This window comes from Miscanthus floridulus, chromosome 2 (genome assembly GCF_019320115.1).
Source record: "Miscanthus floridulus cultivar M001 chromosome 2, ASM1932011v1, whole genome shotgun sequence".
In the NCBI taxonomy this organism is placed as follows: domain Eukaryota; kingdom Viridiplantae; phylum Streptophyta; class Magnoliopsida; order Poales; family Poaceae; genus Miscanthus; species Miscanthus floridulus.
Window position 1 is genome coordinate 64,914,224 of NC_089581.1, and position 19,648 is coordinate 64,933,871.

Genomic DNA, 19,648 nt, shown 5'->3' on the forward strand with positions numbered 1-19,648 from the left:
CGGGCACGCAACCTGAACTTGTGCTGGGCTACCATTGCCTTGCTAGCTTCTTCTAACACTCTAGAGAGGGTGTCTAGCCTGACTCGACAAAGCTTCAAGACGGCCATCATAGCACTCATTCCTACATTGTCACTCTGAACACGTTCACCATGGCCTCGAACCAAGGCTTGACCAACTTCTTGAGTCCACTCAGCCTCAGTAGGAGCCACTCGGGGAATGGATGAAGCTGGTCCACCCATTAATTCATCTATGAAACTCTATGTTATGTCCATAAGCACATCAAGGGCAGCAACTTGTGTGGCTTCCCATGGGCCTTGCCCATCAGTCTCGGTGCTCCACCCACGCCACAATGGTCTCGTGGGCTTCTACGGCACTACCAAGGTCACATTGTACCATGGCACATCTCCTAATGGCACCGTCTACCTCCACGTGTAGCGGGGCATCTCTGGGTACCCAACTGAGCTTAGCACCCTCTAGAGCAATGTAGGCATACCAAACTGGTCCAAAAAGGTGCTACTACCAGGAGGAAACATGGGCGTGGCCATCTATATCAAAAGGGATGCAACTCTCATGAGAGGATTATTTTGTTGAGAGATGGAACTTAATAACTAGGATAAGCAATTATAAGGGAGGGAGTAATGCAATATGAATGACATGAGTGAATATGATGCATGCTCGTTTCGTACATCCTCACAAACCTAAGAAAAATTAAGTTCTAGCGGAATATACGGTAGCATACATACGTTCTCTCAATTAGCGGTAACTAGTCGATCTACATGGTGCGTTGTTAGCGTACCTACAGTAAATTTCATTGCAGCCCAACCCAACAAGATATAATGCTAACAATGAAAGTAGTAAACTAAGATACTCTCCATATATACATCCCCGGATATATATACTTTGGTATCCAAACTACCCGACAGATATACCCACAATTAAGTACCTTCATATGTACATGTATGCAACATGTAAATATTCCAGTAACCATAACTAACTCTCCCCTAGATCGACAGTTGGACGGTCATGCTCTCACAACTCACACTTACCTTGGCGTAGAGGCAATTGATCCATACATTACCATTCAAGAGAATGGTACCCATGCAACAGCACACCGCATGGACGACGAAATAGAAACAATCACTTTCCCCTAAGTTAGTAATTATATAAGCCACCTAAAAGTCCTTATGTGGGCTACAAGGGATGTGATCACCAGCACACTATAAAAATTTCAGATTTTGAAACACTTATATATAACTATAAGTTGGAAAACCGTTTTCACAACAAAAGCTTTTGTTTTTAAATACCTGTATGACATGTTTAGTGTTGAATCGATACCAGCTGTCATAGAACCGACCAATTTATAAGAGCACAAGTACAAAAACAATCGCCGAAGCAATCAAATTCTTGCACTTTAGCCCATATAAACCCAGTAGTCAAATGAAACCACAAAGGATTTCAAACCAACTTGCATACAACCAAGATCACAATAATTCAACAAACATATCACACGTTACAACATTTCACAAACAGTTTGTAGATAGATTACAACACCTTAGAGTCATCGTTATTACAAAACAAGTCTTGTAAAGTAGTGGAAGCAAATAGTTTAACTCACACACCCGAGTTCAAATACAAGTACCAGCTTGCTGATCACATCCCACAAAAGCATTCAGATAAGATAAACAGAGATCATGCCCGTGATCTAGTCTTCGTCACCCGCTGGGTGGAGACAATACTTACAGAAGCCTTGATAAAGAAGGTCATCTACAACAAGAGGGAATAAACCCTGAGTACGAGAATGTACTCAGCTAGACTTACCCGTTGAAAACCAAAACAAATGACACCAAGGATCATGCATAGCTTAATTTAGTGGCTCTGGCTGACACTTTCTTTTTGCGGAAAAGCATAAGTAATAATGATCAACTCTTAACCTGAGCTAGTAGTGACTTTTAGCCATTAACCTGTCATCTATATTAGCACCTGTACTAAGCAATCATTTGATTAAGATGCAAACATTAATAACCATAGCAGGTATAAATCGTGGCAACATTATCATCATCATCCATTTAACCATATCGTTAAATTAATTAAATGTACATTGCCGCTGCTTAGTCAAGTTCTCACTATCCGGGAGAGACAGCGATTCGAATCGATTTCTATCCAGCTGGAGGGGTATTCCTAAACACAAACCCTACTTCCCCCATTAGGGTCGCAATCAAGTCACCTTTGGCACAATTCAGGAGTCGCGAGTCCGAACAAATTAGCATTCTTAGAGAACCACACTGCCAAGGTTGATCAGGACTCTAACTCGCCTTGGGCTTATGCCAATGGCTCTCGCACATCCTTACTACCTCTAGAATGTGCGTGACTGCTCGCGTTCCTGGCCTAAGTCGAGCTACTAGGCTTTGCGGTCGGAATGAGTTATCCGGCCAGCTAAGTGTTAGGCCACGTTCAACATGACATGAGGATGTACAGCATATCGGTCCTTAAATGACATAGACGGAGTCACTATGTCCAACCCTACACAAGACTCCGCCCGGTCTTTATTCATTATTAACATGGTTGTTTTCCACGATAGCAAATATAGCCAACCGTGATCCACCTCATCCTAAAGCTCGCAGGTGACAGGAAATCACCTAACTTCTACCGCACTAAGCATGTCTAAGCATTTAACCTGTTCCTGAACTTAAGTAGGATTCAAGTGCGATATCTGGACAAGGATAAATCTATAATGCAACAATTGGTTCCAACCAATTCCTATACTTAATGCATCATCAACAATAAAAGATACTCAAGATATTTGTAAAAATATGGGAGACTTAGAATGCTCGGGGGCTTGCCTTTCAGGAAAGAAGATGGGCAGTGGTCAGGGCACTTGGGCAACTCCTCCTCGACGGCTGCTTCATCGATTGCCTAAACCTTGGGCTCCTCCTCCTGGCTCGCTCCCTCGAACTCCAGAAGCATCACTCCCTCTGGCACACCTATTGCATGTATGCGCATGATAAATATCATGGATGCACATGAACGAAGTTAGGAATGCTCGGGGAATGCATATGCATACTGCAGTCCATATTTTCCGACTTAAGCTCTATTCAAATCACTTTAACTTACCAAGTTTATACAACCTAATGTACAATTGCTCATCTTCAGTTAAGGACCTAGCACCTGCACCAAAGCATGTTCTCAAGTTAGGCTAGAACCTAAACAATCAATAAGAACATTGCACAAAGCATACGCACAAACATTTGTTTTTCCGCAAAACTAGAACTATGCAGTGGTATAGTAAACTGATTATAACCGGAGATCTACAACTTGAAATGAAAGGCAACAGGACAATTTGGAAAGCTTATGAAATTGCCTACAATTCATTTTTAGACCTCAAGGCATGATTCCAAACTTTACCAGGTCGAATTTACATAACCACCTAATCAGGTCCAAACAAGACAGAGAGCAAGCAAAACTGTGATCCAACTTTGAACGACTGTAGCTCCTAAACTACTAAGCCAAATGCCACCAAATTCTGATAGGAGCTTGATACATAATTTATCTACAACTTTTGTATTCACCACTTTCCCAGCAAACCAAAATATCATGGTGAACTTTGCAATGTTCCTAGAACTGGCCAAAAAGACATAATGCAAGGAAATATTTATTAACTTATGTTGTAAACATATAATTAGACAAAACCAACTTTACTCTCTTATCACATATATCACAAGAACACCAGAAAGTAAAGTGTTCACCACCAATTCATTTATTTTAATGCCTTTCATAATTTATTTAATTATTTAAGAGGAATGATAAACATATATGAAAACTGCCCTATTTAATCTACCAAAATTACAGTAGGTACTACATACTCCAAGTAGGCTACTCTAAAAATTTCACATCATTTGAGCGAGTATAACATACTACACAAAAATGACAAGGCATAAAGGCTTAAAATGACATAAATAGGAAACCCTAGTGAAAAGTGTCAAGCAACAGATTTTATATTTTTCCTAGCATCCTTATGGTACTAGGACATCCTCCAATAAATTTCATGGTCATCGGATTCATGTATAAATTACTAAAATTCACACAAGGATCATCCAATGATAAAAAAAATCTATAACTCAAAAACTATACATGCACTATCTCTCAAATTTTTACGAGAGCTTCTACTCATCAAGAAGAGCTCACGAACAAAATTTCATAATTTTTGGAGAACAGGAACTCAAGATATAAATTAAATAATTTTTCATTCATTTAAAAACACATTTCAAGTTTCAATTTAATTCTTCTAGAATTTCCACTACAAGTGTTCATGTTATATTTTTCCTAAATACTACACTTCACCATGATCCTAATAAAATTGGAACCACCCAATTTGAATCTACAAAACTAGGGATACAATTTTTACAAAACAACACTCAAATCAGAGTTATTTGAACTATCCTTTGAACACTCAGTCACTGGCAGGCGGGGTCCACCGGTCAGCCAGGCCCGCATGTCAGTGACACAAAAATAGGGGTGGCGGCTTCCTCGATTCGGAACCATCCCCTAAGTACCCTGGCCATGGAGCTCGGTGGCTCGGCCATGGCGCACGGCCGTGTTTCGGCTCGGCTGGATCGGCGTTGAAGGTGACATCTTCACCCGAGCATCAGCACGTGATGGAGAAGGCCAGACGAGAGCTAGGGAAGGAGGAGAGAAGCGGTGCTATGCTGGCCACGAAGAGTGCAACTCCGACGAGGTCCGGACGGCGGCGGAAATAGAAATGTGGCCACTACCTTGGTTCTCCAGCTCAACAGCGAGGTGGCCGAGCTAGAGGAGGCTACGGTGGAGTTGTGGGTTAGCTAGAGGTAGCATTTTCATGGTGGTGAGGGAGCTAGGTGACGGTGCATGCTCGGTGTCAGTGGCGGAGGCAGTGGCTGCTGTCGTGGGTGCAGCGCTGAGGCGAAGGAGAAGCGAAATGCACTAGGGCATTGGGAGGCTCACAGGCGCATGCTGGGGCTTGATGTGGCGCTCACTGGCCCATCGTGGCTAGACCAAGCAGGCCAGCGGCGACACATGGGGAACGCGAAGGAGGACAAGAGGAGGAAAAGGTAGCGAAAGCTACAAGCGTGGGAACAAGGGGAGGGCACCGACAATGATGATGATGATGATGATGATGATGATGATGATGATGATGATAACAACGACGATGAGGTAGCCAACGATGTCGAGTGGGGCATCCTAGAGAACAAAGACGCGCTAACAAGTAGTGGTTCGCCCTTGTAGGAGTCAGGACCCTTTCGATTCCACGGAGGGGAGGGTACATCCGGGGAGCCGGCGGAGGCGTGACGTACCATTGGCCTCCCTTAGGAATCAATAGGAGTGGGTAGCTTTGTCGCTGCACCTGAGTTGCCGACAGAGGTAGGTGGCTCCGCTGCCATTCCCCAAGAGTCTCGGGGAGTGATCCCCTCTACCGATGAGTAGGGTGCGGGCTCAAAGTGGGCTCGCCCCAATAGGGCAGAGCAGAGGTTGGGGGGTTCGCCACCCAAACATATATGCCATTCGATGGTGCTGAGGTAAGTTATCAGTTCCCCTCCTTCCTCTGTTTTGGGTGGATCTCATCATGACTTATGTTTTTCGTTTCTTGCAGCGTCGGGAGGCAGCGTAATCCTTTGGCGTTGGTGCCAAAGAAGAGCGTTGCCCTCCAAGTAAGGCGGCAGCCATTGGCTAGTGCCACGCATGTTTTGGGCAGTAGCGGTGCTAGTGTGACCGCGCCTCCAGTCGGATAGGCATTGCCCATGGTGGCGCCTGTGCCCTCGGTGGCATGGGTGGACGTGGGGGCCCAAGGGGCACCTTCGAAGGTCATAGAGCAGCCGCCGATGGTGGTGATACCGCTACCATCGATGGGATGGATGGGACTATCAGCCACACTCATGGCGCCAAGCGTGATGTAGCTGGTTGTGACCCTACCAGCGCAGGTGGAGGTGTTGGTGGCTATGAGGTACCGGAGCGACCCGCGCCATCAATGGCCTAGGTGATGGAGTTTGGCATGGGCTAGATGGAGGGGGCCACAGTCGAGGGGTCCCCTGATGTCGTGGTGCTAGGGAAGGGCTCAACGTCCATACCGCTAACCCCTTCCATCGCTGGAGGAAGCGTCCTGGTGGTGGTGTCACGGCGAGAGGGCTCAGCAGCGCTTGGAGCCGGTGGGGATTCATCTCTAGCCCTAACATCAGTGGGCAATGACTCACCTATGTAGGGCAAGCCCCTATTCCTATGGACAAATCCACATGACCCAGCATCGACACGCTTCACCCTTAATGATGACGCCAAGAGCATGGAGCGAGAGAGCCTCAATGTGGTTGTTGCGTCAGTGCTCGATGCCCTAGACCATGCCCAGGGTGCCTTGGCCGATGTTGTTGTTCCTGCTGGCTAGGTATTTGCTTGATCCTGCTTCTTGCCTTTTCATTTCTCCACATATTTTTGTATTTTGACCATCATCTCCTTTTAGTCCCTTATCGCTCATAGCCAGGAGAAGTCTTGGTTCCATCGTGAGCAGAAGGAAACCTGGGACTGCCTCATCGAGGAGGCGTGGCTACATGGGGAGGTGATGGCTTAGCTTACTACCACCTAGTAGAAGGTGGCTAAGCTAACTCCCCTTGGTGAGGAGGTGGGCAGTCTTTGGTTGTGGGTGGCTAAGGCCCATCGACATGCTGACGAGGCCAAGAGGGCGTTTGAGGCCCTGTTAGCGAGATCATGGAGGGACGATGAGGAAGCCACCAATGTTAGGAAGGAGCAGGATGAGCTGCTCTAGAAGGACACCAAGACCCACCAGTGGATCCTCAACCTCCTAGTCATGGTCGACAAGGAGAGGGAGCTAAAGCTGGGGGCCAAGAAAAAGCTTGTGGCCCTAGAGAAAAGGGCGAGTCTGGACGCTGTGGTGGTCGCCTGGCTATGCAAGGAGTAGGATGAGCTACTCCAAACTGCAGAGGGGCTCCACTCAGAGCAAGGCGTGGCTCATGAGGAGCATGACCAGGCCCTCTGAGAGCATGATCTAGCTTGCCAAGAGCACGGCGATGCATAGCAGAAGGTGAACTCCCTCTAGGCTGAGCTCTGAAACGTGATGACTCAGAAGCTAGAGGCTGAGCGCGTCTCTATGGGGCTAGCTGTGGACCTCACCGAGGCGAGGAGGAATCTTTAGGCAAAGAGCAATGAGCTTAGGATTCTGAGCGCTGCCCTTAGAGTGGTATACGATGACCTTCGAGTGGTGTGGTCGGAGGGGACCAGCTCGTTCGTGACCCGTGCTATCGAGATCACGGCTCGGGTGCACTAGCTCAAAGGGAAGGCCCTTCATGTTAGGGTTAATCCATCCTTCGCGATTGCCTGTTCTCATTACAGGGACAACATCGACCTAGAGGCGATGAGCCACAGCTTCATGCCTGGCTATGAAGCCCATGAGCTAGAGGAGATGGAGATGATGGTGGCTCCACTTTCATAGGACCTAGCGTACAAGATAGAAGATATAGTTCTCCCCTAAAGGGGCTAGTTAGTCAGATAGGTCAGATGATCATTATTGTAATCTACGAACATGTGCTGACCCTTGTGTATCGTAAAAACAAACTCGTCATTTCATTTTGTTTGATTGAATTTGTTTTTCCTCCCTTTTTATGTGTGAAAAGGGGTTAATGCATTCCGATCCTTCCGTTTGTTAAGACCGTAGAGCTTGAGGTATAGGACAGAAACTCTAATTATGCTAGTGAGCAAAGATGTCATAGCCCCCAAGGCGTAGGTCTCTCATAGTCCATCCAGCCTTGCTCAGTCGTTTGTTTCCGCAGACCTTGCCACTAGGTTTAATGTGAGGAAGAGGTTGGGTGCGGTGACTATTTCAGTAATGGTGTATTTATACCCTTATCAGCCCTAGAGTGAGACCTAACCCCTTGCCATTGCTGGGGGTCGGGTGTCACTAAAGATCAAGGAGAGGGTAGCAAAACTAGTAGGAGAAAGCGTCTCTTGTTTTCATGCGTACCCCCTCCCTAGGATCTGAGCCATCGTTCTACGACCACACGTTTGGTCTCCTTGCGAGTCCAATCTTTCCTCAAGCCCCCACGCATAGCAGGGGTCTGGATCGAGGGTCATCTCGTCTTTGTGGTCAGTCGCCCCATCCATGGTTTCTGCAACTGGAGGGGTTGAGCTAAAGTCACTTGCCTCGATGGCTCGAGTGACGTGCTCGGTGAGTTTCGCTAATGGTCATGTTCGAGTGGAAATGTGGGTCCATCATTTGTGATGGGGTCAGCATAGCCCTCATATTGCATTCCACTGCTCCTTAACTCACCTCCCGACAGATGACCAGTGTCGCTCCAGAGAGCGACTCAGGTGGCCCGATGGCCTCCCTACAATGGGGATTATGTGGGGTCAGGCTCGAGGTTAGGATCGAATGAGAAGGTTGAGATGACCCTATCTAGCTTCTAAGCGGGTCAAGCGAAGGCCAGCTAGGGCTCATCTAATGTTTTCTCCCCTAGCTCTATTTCGAAGCTGAGGCGGCCTCGAGCCCTTCGTGGGTGGCCTTCGAACCTCGGTCTCTCGAGTTTGGATCGGGCGGCTTGAGCCCCCGAGCCCCACTAGGGCTCGGTATGGATCGGCCGTCTTTCATGCATCACCCCGTCCTTGGTTTTCGCAATCAAAGGGGCTAAGCTAACGACACTTGCCTCGATGGCTCGAGTGTCACGCTCAGTGAGCTCGCTAACGGGCTCGTCTGAGTGAAATCCAGGTCCATCATCTGCTGACAGGGTCAGCATAGCCCTCATGTGGCATTCCACTGCTCCTTAACCCACCTCTCAGTAGATGCCTATGTCGCTTTGGAGAGACTCAGGTTGCCCACTGGCCTCTCCTCGATGGAGATTCTATGGGCTTGGCTCGAGGTTAGGATCAAACGTGAAAGGTCTAGTTGTCCCTGTCCACTTCTGAGTGGGGTTGGGCAAGGCCATTGGGGCTCATCTAAGTTTTTCTCCCCTGGCTCTATTTGATGCAAGGCGGCCTCGAGCCCTTCGTGGGCTAGCCTTCAAACTTCGGTCGGTCGCCGTTCATGTCGAATGAGACGACTATCGCTTCATGACGCAATGCGAAGCATTGTGATGCAATAACTACATATGCAATGCTTGGATGTATGAGATGAATGTATGGATGAATGTATGAATGAATGTATGAATGATTGTATGAAAGAATGTATGAATGATTGTATGTATGAATGAATGTATAGATGAATGTATGAATAATTATATGTATGAATGAACGTATGGATGAATGAATGCTCATGTATTGGAAAAGTAAAGTGGGGGTTGGTAAAGTTACCTCGATGGCTCGAGTGATGGGTTCAGGGAGCCCTTACCAGATGTATTTGTGTGGAGTCTGGGTCCAACGTTCATGATAGAGCCGATGTAACCTACATGAGGCGTCCCACTTCTCTATACCTGTCTCTTGGCAATGGCCTGAGCCGTTCGATCGACTTGGGCGACCTACGGGCCTCTCCTTGGTGAAGATTCTATAGGTAGGCCCCTCCAAACCCTTCTGGGGAAGGAGGAGGCTAAAGCTCATAGTGTGGGGACAAAAAAATCTGATCACGCTGGTGAGCAGAAACATCATAGCCGCTGGGGCATAGGTTTCTAGCGGTTCGACCAGTTTTTCTTAGAGTTTGTTTCTGCACACCTTGCATCTGTTTTTAACGCGAGCAAGGGGTTAGGCTTCGAGAATGTCTACCAAATCAAAACTATTGAAAGCCCCCAAGCTAGACTCGTCCCCTTGCCATTGCTGAGGTCAGGGGCTCGATAGCAAAATAAATGTGCGTAAAGTAAGGGGTGACCCATCTCTTGGTAGCGGTCTGAGCTGTTCGACTGACCTAGGTGACCTGCTGGCCTCTCCTCGATGGAAATTCCCTAGGTGTGCCCCTCTAAACTCTTCCCGAGAAGGCAGAGGCTAAACCTTAGGGTGTGGGGAACAAACTCTGATCATGTTGGTGAGCAAAAAATGCCATAGCCACCGGGGCATAGGTTTTTTGTAGTCCGACCAATTTGACCCAGTGTTTGTTTCCACACACCTTGCCTTTCAGTTTTAGCATGAGAAAGGGGCTAGGCACCAAGAATGTCTACTGAATAGACACCCTTGCCAGCCCCCAAGCGTGACCTAACCCCTTGCTGTTGCTGGGGTTGGGGGCTCGATAGCAAAATTGATAAGAGAAAATGTGCATAAATAAAGGGTGACCTATTGGCATAGGACCTACCTTGATATGAGTGATGGGTTTTGGGTGCTCTTACCGGACATGTTTGAGTGGAATCTGGGTCCGTCGTTCGTGATGGGGTTAGCATAACTCGCATGGGGCATCCTGCTACTCCCTACCCGCCTCTCGGTATTAGCCAAGCCATCCGATCGACTTGTGTTACCTGCTATGATAGGACTTACCTATTGAGATAGGGGATCAGAACATCCTGCACAAGAATTTAGTTAGGCAAATAAGCTAGGCTATGAACTTGTAATAAATGGACAAGCTCTTGAAGTCCGTTATAGCCTATTAGATTTTTAGCCCTTCTCCCCTTTCCGTATAAAAAGGTTAGCGCGTTTTGACTCTTTCTATCATCAAGGCCATAAAGCTTAGGGTGCGGGTGAGCAAACTCTGATCATGCTAGTGAGCAAAGGCGCTGTAGCCATCGAGGCATAGGTTTCTTGCAGTCCAACTAGTTTTACTCAGAGTTTGTTTCCGTATCCCTAGCTTCTAGTTCTCAACATGAGAGGGGGTTAGGCATGGAAAATGTTCGCCAGGTGGCTATACTCTTAGACATGCATCATCCTCTTCGGTAGCTAAGTCCAAAAAACCCAGGGTGTGGGGAAAAAAACTCTGATCACACTAGTAAGCAAAGGCCCCATAGCCTCCGAGGCATTGGTTTCTCGTCGTCCGACCAGTTTTACTCAGTGTTTGTTTCCACAAACCTTGCTTCTAGGTCTTAACATGAGAGAAGGCTAGACATAGAGAATGTCTACCAGATAGGTATGCTTTTATGAGCCTCCAAGTGAGGCCCGACCCCCACCGTTGCAGGGGTCAGGCGTCACCTAAAGATCGGGGGGTTGATAACGAAACCGATAAGAGAAAGTGTGCGTATATTAAGGGTAAAAAGTGACATAGCTGCTCGATGTTACAGACATTGATGAAAACTTCACCGTCGATGGCCTTGAGCCTGTAGGCGCCTGGTCGGAGCACCCCCGTGATGACATGTGGTCCCTCCCACAGCGGAGAGAACTTGTGGTGGTTCTTGTTGCTCTGGACAAAGTAGAGTAGCAGGTCCCCGACATTGAAGGTCTGGCCCCGCATTCGACGGTCACGGTACCGATGCAACGCTTGCTGGTACTTGGCCAAGCGGAGGAGGGCGACGTCATGCACTTTATCTAGGTGGTCTCCATCATATGCTCTCCCTTGTCGAAGCCCTTGAATAAGAACCACTTTAAGAGGCCATAGTCCTTGTATAGGTGCTCAACGGGGAAAGCATGGTTTGGGCATGGCCCTTTGAGTAGCCTCTTGAAGTGGTTTGAGTACCCTCAGCGGGCTTCCAGCCTCCCTTACGGTCGGCAATGGCCACGAGCGAGCCCTCACTCCTCTATTTATTCTTCTTCTTGTTGGGATAGTTGGAGGCACCTTCGCTAGTGTCCTTGTCTCACTTCGCCTTGCCCTTGAGGATGAGTTGGCCAAAGGCCTGATATCTTAGTAATTTGGGGCTCGGGCTTTGGTCCTCACCGCTATCGTAGCATCCGCCATGATGTGGTGGTAGCCGTGGCTAGCCCCCTCCCTCGCATCGTTGTAGGTATGCCTACGGGCATCGAGGGTGTTGCGTGCGTCATGGTGGAGGCTAAGATGCTCATGCACCGGAACCATAGTGCATGGCCTGTATGGGAGCACTGTCGAGGTGCTCTAGATGAGGTATTCCAGAGAGAGTGGCTCTCCTTTGGCAAGCTATGTCATGATGTTGGCGAACAAAAAGTGAGCTAGCGTAGGTCCTCCCAAGATGGTCGGGGTCCCAGGATGGCGTTGAGCTAGCGCTCTAACCCCCATAGTTGAAGCTAGGGGCTGGTTGATCCTAGAGGCACAGGCCTCTAGTGCATGCAACTGCAGCTCCTCCAGCGCGTCGACGATTGTACCAAGGCCGATGGAGTGGAGAGGTTGGACGGTGACAAGAGCCCGTACCAGCTCTCCCTCTGTCGTGACGATAAAGTTTGGATCCCCAATGCGCATGTGCGCCCCTAGGACCCAGCTGGTGTTGCGATTAGCCATCCGAGGCTTAGGGTGGATGTCGAGACGCGCAAAAGGCCCCTACCTAGCACGCCAACTATCGGTGTTTCTTTTCCTTTGTGCGGGCCCTACTGACATGGTAGGTGGTGATAGGGATAGCTTCACGCCGGGTGCATGTCCGCCGATGATGCCATGCCCTGGCATTGTCAGTGGGTCGTGATGTCCCATTCTGCCCCCGTAGGTGGCGCGGCAAACCAGCGTGCTAAACTACGGTCGTACAGGGAGTAGGTAGCATAGTGACCATGCGTCCATCACTATGGGCAATGTGAGTTCCATGGAAAGACATGTCATGAGGTCGGGTCGTGTTGAGACGTGACCGCTCCCTGCACGATGCCAGAAGTTTGACCTTGGGTTGTACTTTCTGGCCCATAGTGGTTGGCAGCGGCGTGAGCTTTAGTTAGGAGCTGTGCCTAAGGGATCGGGTAATGCAGAGTCTGCCCTCAGACGTCGGGTGAGGCCAAGCCTGCCCCCAGATGTCGGACGAGGCGGAGGCCATCCCTAGATGTTGGGTGAGGCAGAGCCCGCACTCATATGTTGGGCGAGGTGGAGCCAGCCCTCAGAGGTTGGGTGAGGCGGAGCCCACCCTCAAGGGTCGGGCGAGACGAAGGCCGTGGCCTTGGTGTCAGGAGAGGCGGAGCCCACCCCTAGAGGTCGGGCGAGGCGGATTGCATGACCTTGGGGTTGGGTGAGGCGGAGCCTGTGGCTAGAGGTCGAGCGAGGCGGAGCCCATGGCCTCGGTGTCGGTTGGAGCTATAGTTGCACCTTTGACTACCTAGATGGATTAACGTATAACAACATTAGCCCTCTTCTTCGGGTAACCTAGTATTGGTCCCCGACAATCATCCTCTTGCTTCACCACTTGGAATGGACTATCCTCTATTGTCTACAAACTTAGCATTTAGGATTAGTCCATAGATTTCATCAATTATCCAAAACCAAACTAGGGCTTTCAATCTCCCACTTTTTGGTAATAGATGACAACCTTTCACAAAAATTTTCAATAAAATTTTCTTGGATTCATGTTGTTTAGGGTTATAGTACCACTTGTAAAACCAATTCAAGTGTCTAGCTATCCTATGCATGCTAGTTTTATTATATCAATGATTTTCTACAATCTAGCATACACCACACAAGTTTGGATATGGAACTTAAAAACTTGTGCCATGCAAGCAAACATATGTAATGCACATACAAATGCAACGTACAAGTTTATGAGCTTGCTCCCCCATCATGTGTTCTTTAAATTTTAATTGATCCCCATCCTTTGTCAAACACCTATCTTTGTGAATTACTTCTCCCCCTCTGTCATCGATGACCACAAAAGGTGAGCTCAAATTTTAGATAGGTTGGGGTGAAACCTTGTGAAGTGAGGATCATTTTCCCATATTTGGTTCAATCTAGATTACCTGCAAAAGACATTTAATTCGGTTTGATCCAAGGACAAGCTTCTTCACACCTCCAAATAAGGGTTATCTTGTACCATGTTGAGTTAAACATTTATAGCTCATTCTCTAGATTGAACACTAGGTTCACAAGCCCACAATCATGTCATATGCTACCACTAGATCATTTCAAGCATAGAGGCAATAGTGGTACCATACAATCATCAAATTCATTTGATTTTCATGAATGAGCCTAAGTCCTTAGCAATGGATGAATGACTTGTCAATCAACTTTACCTTGCTTTGCTCAAAGAAGAGGCATGTCAAATAATCGGGGTGCATCAACACATATTTGAGAAGTCAAGTATGTTCAATTCAATCCTTAGCTTGCAAAACCTCTTCTCATCAAGTGGCTTGGTGAAGATATTGACAAGTTGATCATCGGTGCCCACACTCTCAATGCAAATGTCCGCCTTAACCCTTCCGCAAATGTCACATTCTAAGATGTATTTGGTAATATCATGTTTCATATTTGGCCACCAATAAAAGTGATGCAAATCATGATACATCTTGTTACTTCCTGGATGAATGGCGTTGTGATTGCGCTCACCCGGCGGAACAGCCCGAGTACGTGTCATGCACGAATTTTAAAGCGTCTATAAAAACTAAATGGTTATTCTAGGAATCAAACCACCTTCACCATGCTCAAGAGGGCTTATCAGGCTACCAACTCAAGCTAAAACACGACACCACCTCCTAACTCGATTTCACAAAATAAATCGCCAATACTGCATTGTCTAGCTGTCAACATACTTGAAAATATTCCAAATTCTTGAGCTGAACTTGATTCCAAATTGCATTTCTAGGCTATTAGAAATGTTGGCTAGCACGGTTATTTTTCTACAGTAAGGATTTCATTGTCATCTGCAAAGTTCATATTCCAAACTTTATTTAAATGCCACATATATGTTCTATATTATTTTTGTTCAATAAAATGGTTTCAAACCCTACTTGATATATATGGGTTATGGAATAGCCTCTCATTTAGCATTTTTATTGATCATCTTAGGTTCCAAAATTTTTGTCCACACATTCCATCACATGCATTATCACATAAACATGATGCTCATGACATGATTTAGTAGTTTATTTAGGGCGTAACACCGAGGGTGTTATAATGTTTCTCCAAAGTTAAGACCTTCAACTTGAGTGTATAATTGAGCTACTAATCTTGCTTTGTTCCTTACTAGCATCCTGTTGATATTTCGTAAACTGGACTAGTAAATTTATATGATTGCTGCACTGCTCTAGGAAGACAATGGTAGAGGATGAAGAATATCTAGATGTCTCGAGGTGGATGCCCTAGCTATCATTATATATAGTTCAGGGCCAGGGCTTGATACAAAGAGGAGGTTCCCCTGATCGAAGGGTCATGAGCCTAAGGGAGATCCTAACTAACTTGGCTTGCAAGCTACACCATCTTCTGGTATTCGTCCAAGCGTAGCCATCATAAGCGTGTCCTATCGGTCCATATTCGGAAGGGTTTCTTACCCATTGCCACTGCTATGTGATGCTGCTTCATTGGTGCGATGTGACATAGGGATGGCGTCTGACCAGACCGTGGTGACTGCTGTCCCCACAGTCCTTGTGAGGTTAGTGCGGCGTGCCTGCTCTTGTTAGAGCAAGCATACTGAGCCATGCTTGATCTCTCCCTGTCCTACCCAAGGGTCATGATGGGGGAGAGGTCGAGCGTCTTCCACATGGTCAAGGCTGGTGAAAGGGTCACGATTGACCCTAGCCTAGGCGTTAGCTTGGCATGCTCGTCCTAGTTAGGCCATTGTTAACCCGATGAATCGAGGGGCCATGTGGCCTACCAACTGATCGGCGCCTTGTGACACCCCAAGGTCATAACCCTGATAGTAGCCCCTAAGCATTTTTGCGATTAGGAAGTGATCATGAAAGCGCTGATGTGCCTGCTTGTATGGAACATGGGCTCATGGTCATGGCCCACTCGAGCTTTGTTGCTTGACCCCTTGCGAGCTGACACATTCAATGCACCAGGTGGCCATTCTATTATGCTTTGCTAGGTTGTCCTGGCGTTGTGGTTCATGATCACTGAACCTTGCCTGGCCAATGCGCCGTGCATTAGGGTTTATGACCCAAGCAAAACCGAGCAATCTTATCGACGTTTGTACTAGTCCGCCTTTGTGAGGGCCTCGATCCTCCTGACCTCACATGGGCATCTAGCATTGGCTATGGCTCCCTATGGTTCACAATGTAGTGCGGGGGTTTTAAGGGCGTTGGGTCCACCTTTGGACCTATAAATAGGGACCTTCCTTTCATTTGGTCATTTTGTAGCCATTTCAGTGAGTGCTTCCTAGCCCCTTCATGGGGCGTGAGTTTGAAGGTAAGGAAAGAGAGAGATTATTGAGGTGAACCATGTGGTTCTAGTCATGTAACCCCTTGGGAATCGCTCCCCCAACGCCTAGTGTTAGAAGGGAATTTGCGAGTCGAAGGGTATGAGAGAGGTGACTGGACCGCTTTCTAGGACCAGTGGTTCTAGTAGCCTCCAAACCTTCTAGGTTTGGGGTCACTGAAACACTGGTCCCTGTGGCCACGATCAACATTTCTTGGAATTCAGGGGTGCTTTGTCGCTTCCCTCCTGTTTCCCAGAGTGGACCGGAGTTGGTCTCTGGCCTCGGTGACCCTAACCTCTCTCGCATGCCCTTGTCTAGAGGTTGTCGAGGAGTTCCTCACAACCTCTTGTGTCCATGGTGCTTTCCTCTAGATTTTGTTGTGGTGTCATCATGGTGGCACTTGGTCTTAGCACCCTGCAGACGGTGCACCCATTTTTGTATCAGAGGGTGCTAAGCAGGAAGAGGCTTTCCCTAATGTCGCAGAACCGACCAATTTATAAGAATACAAGTATAATGGCAATCCGCAAGCGGTCGCACTGTCATACTTGAATCCATATAAACCCGGTAGTCCGTCGAGTACCACGACGGGTCTCGATAAACGATTTACAACAACCAAGATCGTACAGGATTCAACATACATGCCACATATTACATACGGTTCGCAGATACTTTTCATCATCAGAGTACGAATAAAAAGTTATTACAAACTGAGTTTGGTAAACAAAGCGGAAGCAAATAAGTTCGAAGATAAAGTTTCCAACATAGTTTGATACAGTGCCAAACCAGATCACGGTCCACAAAAGCAAAGATAGGAATTATTAAAGAAGCCTGCCCAAGGCTTACTCCTCATCCACAGCGGGATAGAAGCAACTCTTGCAATAACCATGATACACAGTGCCATCTGCAACAATGGGAAAATAAACCCTGAGTACGAGAAGGTACTCAGCTAGACTTACCCGTCATGAATCAGAAATAAAATGACTCCAAGGATTATGCAAGGCTGTATAAGTGGACGTAACTTGACAACATTTTGCGAAAAAGGCAATTAACCGTTGTACAATTGTGATTCTTTTATCAAGTTAATTATAACTATCCATTTCTAGGTTAGCAACTATCCTATGCCAAACATGTGGTATATTATTTAGAATCATACAATAGTAACCATAGCAGGTATTGTAATTCCATATTCATTTGAACCATCATGTTTCATAATATAGTTGCTACGATGTTGGGACTAGCCAAGTTTCTCACTATCCGGGAGAGACGGCGATTCGAATCGATTTCAACCAGCTGGGAATTTATTCCTAACACAAACCCAGATCTATCAGCCACAATAGTCTCAGGTCACCTTTGGTACAACTCAGGTACACATTTCGCGGGTCCGTACTGCGCCGCACAATCTGGAACACCAGATGCCAGGATGCTCAGGCCAAGCCTGCCCTTGGGCTCAGTCTGATCGTTCTCCGGGAGGAGCGCACAACAAAACGGGTCCTGGCCTAAGTTGAATTACTCGGCTTCGCGGTCGGAACGAGTTATCTGGCCAGCTAAGTGAGATGCATGCGTTCAATCTTGTCAGAAGCGCCAACAATGGTACGGTCCTTAATCGACACAGACGGGGATAAGTCCACACCCAAGACCTCCATGCCTTGTTGCTTCCCTATTGACCTCCCGTCCGGTCTCAATTTACTTTTACCACATGGTTCTGTTCCACGATAGCAGATATAGCCAACCGTGCTCCGGTATCCACCTATATCTCGCAGGTGATAGGACATCACCCGACTTCTACCGGTCTAAGCATGGCTAAGCATATATTCGATCCTGGACCTATACCGGTTAAAGGGTTAATATCTGGACAAGGAATGTACATGCATCAAGTGGTTTCATTCAACTCTTATACCTAATGCATCAATCATAAATACGTAAGTAAACATTTGTAAATTACTGGGAGACTTATAATGCTCCGGGGCTTGCCTCGCAGAAAGGAAGTAGGGCGATGGTCAGGGCACTCCGGAAGCTCTTCAGGGTTCTGCTCCTCGCCTTCGGGAGCAGCGGCTTGCGGATTCTCCTGCAGGTTCCCTTCCTCTGCTTCTTCGAATTCCAGCAATGTGATCTCTTCCTCCGATCCTAGATGCATGAGTATGGTATGAGTATTATGAATGCATAATGTTAACAAGTGCATCGCGTTGTTCGAGTAGGTGCATATCTCTTCTCGATTACTATTTAACTATTTCTACAATGCATCGACTACACCATAACCAGCAGCTACTTGTTTCACTCATAACTGGAGTTCTACAAATTCAAAAACAGTGATCCTGGACTTTCTGGAAAGCTTATCAAATTCTCTACAACTTTGTTATTAACCATTTTTACAGTCTACACTTGTTTCAACATGTAACTCATTACACTCTAGAATCAGTCCAGAAACTACTTCTCATGCAATATAAAGTAATAACACTTCTACTTTAGGTAATTATTCAAAATTTGACAACCTAGAACCTATCAACAGTTTCAGCATACCAAATACAGTTAAGATGATATAATGGTGAAGCCCAAACTATTTATTAAATTGCCTTTATTATTTTATTTAGATATCTAGGTTAAATAATAAATATATATCAAATGTGCTTAATAAATTCTCAAAATTTTACAGAGTCTTACTAATGCTATCAAAGGACTACTATAAAAATTTCATGTCATTTTACTAAGTAGAACATCCTATACAAAAATGATAAGGAAGCAAGGCTTGAAATAGCATAAATGGAAAATCCTATTGAAAGGTGTCAAGCAACAGATTTCTTATTTTTCCTAACATCCATATGGTACTAGTATCACCTCCAATAAATTTCATGAATTTTGGACTCATAATTAATTTATAAAAATTCATGCAAGGATTAACTATTTATAAAAGAAAAATCTATAACTATAGATCTACACATGCACTGGTCTTCAAATTTTTATCCAAGCTCATATATCCTAAGACTAGCTTACCACAAAAATTTCATAATTTTTGGAGCACAGGAACTCTAGATATAAAATAAACAAATTTAAATACATTCAAAAGCACATTTCAAATCCCTATTTAAATCTCCAAAAATATCTACTGTACAAGTCAAGAACATATTTTTCCTAAATACTACTCTTCCTCAAGAACACTCACAAATTTATTTCACAAATTTTGGAGCTATCAGACTAAAGATACAAAAATAACAAGATACATGAAATCAGGGTTCAAATCTGTGAAAATGAGCTAGCTTTCTATTTAACCGACACTGACAGGCGGGACCCTCCAGCCAGTTGGGCCCACATGTCATTGAGACGGAACAGAGCAACGGCGCGGGGATGACGTGGGAACGGCGGAGCTTGTCGACGGCGAGGTTGCCGGCGGTGAGGTCATCACGACGTGCTCTACGTGACCTAGCGCGTCTATTGAGCCACTTGGCCGACCCTATCGTCGACGGTAAGGACGACGGCGGCGGCAATGGCGGAGCGGCGGGGCTGGACCACGGCAAAACGCCGGTGATGTCCTCGGTGGCCCGATCTAAGGCTCGGAC